Source organism: Gobius niger (assembly GCF_951799975.1).
Source record: "Gobius niger genome assembly, chromosome: 12".
In the NCBI taxonomy this organism is placed as follows: Eukaryota; Metazoa; Chordata; class Actinopteri; order Gobiiformes; family Gobiidae; genus Gobius; species Gobius niger.
In genome coordinates this window covers 745,506-752,393 of record NC_136863.1, presented here as the reverse complement: position 1 = coordinate 752,393, position 6,888 = coordinate 745,506, and positions in this window count along the sequence as shown.

Genomic DNA, 6,888 nt, shown 5'->3' with positions numbered 1-6,888 from the left:
ACCTACAGGAAACATAACACTCTCTCCTCAGCTCCATCTGCTCTACAGAGGAGGAACCTACAGGAAACACGTCCATAACACTCTCTCCTCAGCTCCATCTGCTCTACAGAGGAGGAACCTACAGGAAACACATCCATAACACTCTCTCCTCAGCTCCATCTGCTCTACAGAGGAGGAACCTACAGGAAACACGTCCATAACACTCTCTCCTCAGCTCCATCTGCTCTACAGAGAGGAGGAACCTACAGGAAACACATCCATAACACTCTCTCCTCAGCTCCATCTGCTCTACAGAGAGGAGGAACCTACAGGAAACACGTCCATAACACTCTCTCCTCAGCTCCATCTGCTCTACAGAGGAGGAACCTACAGGAAACATGTCCATAACACTCTCTCCTCAGCTCCATCTGCTCTACAGAGGAGGAACCTACAGGAAACACGTCCATAACACTCTCTCCTCAGCTCCATCTGCTCTACAGAGAGGAGGAACCTACAGGAAACATAACACTCTCTCCTCAGCTCCATCTGCTCTACAGAGGAGGAGGAACCTACAGGAAACATAACACTCTCTCCTCAGCTCCATCTGCTAGCAGCTCGCCTATCATTTTTGTGTTGGGTAATCAACTCATTTTTGTAACTTTTTCGTCAAATTTTTGTAATATTTTTTTTCAAATTTTTATCACATTTTTATAAAAAAAATTATCACATTTTAGTAATTTTTTTCGTCATTTTTTGTATTTTTGTTTTTCATTTTTTTCTTCAATTTTTTATCAAATTTTGTCATTTTTTTGTCATTTTTTTATCAATTTTTTGTCATTTTTTGTCATTTTTTTGTCACATTTTTTGTCACATTTTTGTCATTTTTTTGTCATTTTTTTGTCATTTTTTTGTTACATTTTTGTCATTTTTTTGTCATTTTTTTGTCATTTTTTGTCACATTTTTGTCATTTTTTTGTCATTTTTTTGTTACATTTTTGTCATTTTTTGTCATTTTTTGTCACATTTTTGTCATTTTTTTGTCATTTTTTTGTCATTTTTTGTCACATTTTTGTCATTTTTTTGTCACATTTTTTGTCACATTTTTTGTCACATACAGGAAACACGTCCATAACACTCTCTCCTCAGCTCTATCTGCTCTACAGAGAGGAGGAACCTACTGGAAACACGTCCATAACACTCTCTCCTCAGCTCCATCTGCTCTACAGAGAGGAGGAACCTACAGGAAACACGTCCATAACACTCTCTCCTCAGCTCCATCTGCTCTACAGAGAGGAGGAACCTACAGGAAACACGTCCATAACACTCTCTCCTCAGCTCCATCTGCTCTACAGAGGAGGAACCTACAGGAAACACGTCCATAACACTCTCTCCTCAGCTCCATCTGCTAGCAGCTCGCCTATCATTTTTGTGTTGGGTAATCAACTCATTTTTGTAACTTTTTCGTCAAATTTTTGTAATATTTTTTTTCAAATTTTTATCACATTTTTATAAAAAAAATTATCACATTTTAGTAATTTTTTTCGTCATTTTTTGTATTTTTGTTTTTCATTTTTTTCTTCAATTTTTTATCAAATTTTGTCATTTTTTTGTCATTTTTTTGTCACATTTTTTGTAATTTTTTTGTCACATTTTTGTCATTTTTTGTCACATTTTTGTCATTTTTCTTCAATTTTTTAAATCATTTTTTTTATCATTTTTTTTATCATTTTTTGTCACATTTTTGACATTTTTTTTTCAATTTTTTATAAATTTTTTATCAATTTTTTGACATTTTTTTGTCAATTTCTTGTGACATTTTTGTGACATTTTTGCCATTTTTTCATCAATTTTTGTCATTTTTTCTTCAATTTTTTATCAAATTATTGTCACTTTTTGTTCATTTTTTGTCATTTTCTTTGTCATTTTTTGTCATTTTTTTGTCATTTTTTTGTCATTTTTTCTTCAATTTTTTATCAATTTTTTGTCATTTTTTTGTCATTTTTTTGTTACATTTTTGTCATTTTTTTGTCATTTTTTTGTCATTTTTTGTCACATTTTTGTCATTTTTTTGTCACATTTTTTGTCACATTTTTTGTCACATACAGGAAACACGTCCATAACACTCTCTCCTCAGCTCCATCTGCTCTACAGAGGAGGAACCTACAGGAAACACGTCCATAACACTCTCTCCTCAGCTCCATCTGCTCTACAGAGGAGGAACCTACAGGAAACACGTCCATAACACTCTCTCCTCAGCTCCATCTGCTCTACAGAGAGGAGGAACCTACAGGAAACACGTCCATAACACTCTCTCCTCAGCTCCATCTGCTAGCAGCTCGCCTATCATTTTTGTGTTGGGTAATCAACTCATTTTTGTAACTTTTTCGTCAAATTTTTGTAATATTTTTTTTCAAATTTTTATCACATTTTTATAAAAAAAATTATCACATTTTAGTAATTTTTTTTGTCATTTTTTGTATTTTGGTTTTTCATTTTTTTCTTCAATTTTTTATCAAATTTTGTCATTTTTTTGTCATTTTTTTGTCACATTTTTTGTAATTTTTTTGTAATTTTTTTGTCACATTTTTGTCATTTTTTGTCACATTTTTGTCATTTTTCTTCAATTTTTTTTATCATTTTTTGTCACATTTTTTGTCATTTTTTGTCACATTTTTTGTCACATTTTTGTCAATTTCTTGTGACATTTTTGTGACATTTTTGCCATTTTTTCATCAATTTTTGTCATTTTTTCTTCAATTTTTTATCAAATTATTGTCACTTTTTGTTCATTTTTTGTCATTTTCTTTGTCATTTTTTGTCATTTTTTTGTCATTTTTTTGTCATTTTTTGTCATTTTTTGTCATTTTTTCTTCAATTTTTTATCAAGTTTTTGACATTTTTTGTCACATTTTTGTCATTTTTTCTTCAATTTTTTATCAATTTTTTGTCATTTTTTGTCATTTTTTGGTCATTTTTTTGTTACATTTTTGTCATTTTTTGTCACATTTTTGTCATTTTTTTGTCATTTTTTTGTCACATTTTTTGTCACATTTTTTGTCACATACAGGAAACATGTCCATAACACTCTCTCCTCAGCTCCATCTGCTCTACAGAGGAGGAACCTACAGGAAACACATCCATAACATTCTCTCCTCAGCTCCATCTGCTCTACAGAGGAGGAACCTACAGGAAACACATCCATAACACTCTCTCCTCAGCTCCATCTGCTCTACAGAGAGGAGGAACCTACAGGAAACACATCCATAACACTCTCTCCTCAGCTCCATCTGCTCTACAGAGAGGAGGAACCTACAGGAAACATGTCCATAACACTCTCTCCTCAGCTCCATCTGCTCTACAGAGGAGGAACCTACAGGAAACACGTCCATAACACTCTCTCCTCAGCTCCATCTGCTCTACAGAGGAGGAGGAACCTACAGGAAACACGTCCATAACACTCTCTCCTCAGCTCCATCTGCTCTACAGAGAGGAGGAACCTACAGGAAACACATCCATAACACTCTCTCCTCAGCTCCATCTGCTCTACAGAGGAGGAACCTACAGGAAACACGTCCATAACACTCTCTCCTCAGCTCCATCTGCTCTACAGAGGAGGAACCTACAGGAAACACATCCATAACACTCTCTCCTCAGCTCCATCTGCTCTACAGAGAGGAGGAACCTACAGGAAACACATCCATAACACTCTCTCCTCAGCTCCATCTGCTCTACAGAGGAGGAACCTACAGGAAACATATCCATAACACTCTCTCCTCAGCTCCATCTGCTCTACAGAGAGGAGGAACCTACAGGAAACACATCCATAACACTCTCTCCTCAGCTCCATCTGCTCTACAGAGGAGGAGGAACCTACAGGGAACACATCCATAACACTCTCTCCTCAGCTCCATCTGCTAGCAGCTCGCCTATCATTTTTGTGTTGGGTAATCAACTCATTTTTGTAACTTTTTCGTCAAATTTTTGTAATATTTTTTTTCAAATTTTTATCACATTTTTATAAAAAAAATTATCACATTTTAGTAATTTTTTTCGTCATTTTTTGTATTTTTGTTTTTCATTTTTTTCTTCAATTTTTTATCAAATTTTGTCATTTTTTTGTCATTTTTTTGTCACATTTTTGTCATTTTTCTTCAATTTTTTTTTATCATTTTTTGTCACATTTTTTGTCACATTTTTGTCATTTTTTCTTCAATTTTTTATCAATTTTTTATCAATTTTTTATCAATTTTTTGACATTTTTTTGTCATTTTTTGTCACATTTTTTGTCACATTTTTGTTAATTTCTTGTGACATTTTTGTGACATTTTTGCCATTTTTTCATCAATTTTTTATCAAATTATTGTCACTTTTTGTTCATTTTTTGTCATTTTCTTTGTCATTTTTTGTCATTTTTTTGTCATTTTTTTGTCATTTTTTGTCATTTTTTTGTCATTTTTTCTTCAATTTTTTATCAATTTTTTGTCATTTTTTTGTTACATTTTTGTCATTTTTTGTCACATTTTTGTCATTTTTTTGTCATTTTTTTGTCATTTTTTGTCACATTTTTGTCATTTTTTTGTCATTTTTTTGTCATTTTTTTGTCATTTTTTTGTCATTTTTTGTCACATTTTTTGTCACATTCAGGAAACACGTCCATAACACTCTCTCCTCAGCTCCATCTGCTCTACAGAGGAGGAACCTACAGGAAACACGTCCATAACACTCTCTCCTCAGCTCCATCTGCTCTACAGAGGAGGAACCTACAGGAAACACGTCCATAACACTCTCTCCTCAGCTCCATCTGCTAGCAGCTCGCCTATCATTTTTGTGTTGGGTAATCAACTCATTTTTGTAACTTTTTCGTCAAATTTTTGTAATATTTTTTTTCAAATTTTTATCACATTTTTATAAAAAAAATTATCACATTTTAGTAATTTTTTTCGTCATTTTTTGTATTTTTGTTTTTCATTTTTTTCTTCAATTTTTTATCAAATTTTGTCATTTTTTTGTCATTTTTTTGTCACATTTTTGTCATTTTTCTTCAATTTTTTTTATCATTTTTTGTCACATTTTTTGTCACATTTTTGTCATTTTTTCTTCAATTTTTTATCAATTTTTTATCAATTTTTTATCAATTTTTTGACATTTTTTTGTCATTTTTTGTCACATTTTTTGTCACATTTTTGTTAATTTCTTGTGACATTTTTGTGACATTTTTGCCATTTTTTCATCAATTTTTTATCAAATTATTGTCACTTTTTGTTCATTTTTTGTCATTTTCTTTGTCATTTTTTGTCATTTTTTTGTCATTTTTTTGTCATTTTTTGTCATTTTTTTGTCATTTTTTCTTCAATTTTTTATCAATTTTTTGTCATTTTTTTGTTACATTTTTGTCATTTTTTGTCACATTTTTGTCATTTTTTTGTCATTTTTTTGTCATTTTTTGTCACATTTTTGTCATTTTTTTGTCATTTTTTTGTCATTTTTTTGTCATTTTTTGTCACATTTTTTGTCACATTCAGGAAACACGTCCATAACACTCTCTCCTCAGCTCCATCTGCTCTACAGAGGAGGAACCTACAGGAAACACGTCCATAACACTCTCTCCTCAGCTCCATCTGCTCTACAGAGGAGGAACCTACAGGAAACACGTCCATAACACTCTCTCCTCAGCTCCATCTGCTCTACAGAGAGGAGGAACCTACAGGAAACACGTCCATAACACTCTCTCCTCAGCTCCATCTGCTCTACAGAGAGGAGGAACCTACAGGAAACATGTCCATAACACTCTCTCCTCAGCTCCATCTGCTCTACAGAGGAGGAACCTACAGGAAACACGTCCATAACACTCTCTCCTCAGCTCCATCTGCTCTACAGAGGAGGAACCTACAGGAAACACATCCATAACACTCTCTCCTCAGCTCCATCTGCTCTACAGAGGAGGAACCTACAGGAAACACATCCATAACGCTCTCTCCTCAGCTCCATCTGCTCTACAGAGGAGGAACCTACAGGAAACACGTCCATAACACTCTCTCCTCAGCTCCATCTGCTCTACAGAGGAGGAACCTACAGGAAACACATCCATAACACTCTCTCCTCAGCTCCATCTGCTCTACAGAGGAGGAACCTACAGGAAACACATCCATAACACTCTCTCCTCAGCTCCATCTGCTCTACAGAGGAGGAACCTATAGGAAACTCACGTCCATAACAACCTGGACGAGGCATTTACAGCATGGACCAAAAACAACTACAGTAAAACATCCGGGAGGGCATCCTTCATAATCCTTTGTTCTCCATTATGCTGTTTTTGTGATCGTCTAGTGTAATAATCGAAATCGTCATTGAATTTCGATTAATTGCACAGCCCTATAGGAGCTGCTGAAGAACCAGGTCTGGGAACTACAGGCCCGTCTCCAACCTGTCACTCCCAGCTCGAGCAACACCTTTTTCACTTTTTCATCCTTGTTTTCGTCTCAGTTTTGTCGCTATTTTCACACCTTTTTTCCAGAAGCTTTTGGATTGGGGTAAAGCTGGAGAAAACGTGCTCGGTTCAGGCGGGAGTTAAGGGGTTAAAACACTGACAATATTTCTCAAAATCATCTTGGGGGCCAGAATCAAAACTGCCTTTTTCCGCCTCCGTAACATCGCTCGCCCCCGCCCCCCCCCCTCCATAACATCGCTCGCCTCTGCCCCCCCCCTCTACACCTGCTGCTGAAACTCTCATCCACGCATTTATTACATCCACACTCGACGACTGCAACAGCCTCCTGTACGGCCCCCCCTCCTCTGATTTACAAAGACTGCAATATGTTCAAAACTCTGCCTCCGCCTCCTCACCCACACCTGCTTCAGAGACCACATCCCCCCCCGTCCTCCACAGACCACAGCCCCCCCCCCCCCCTC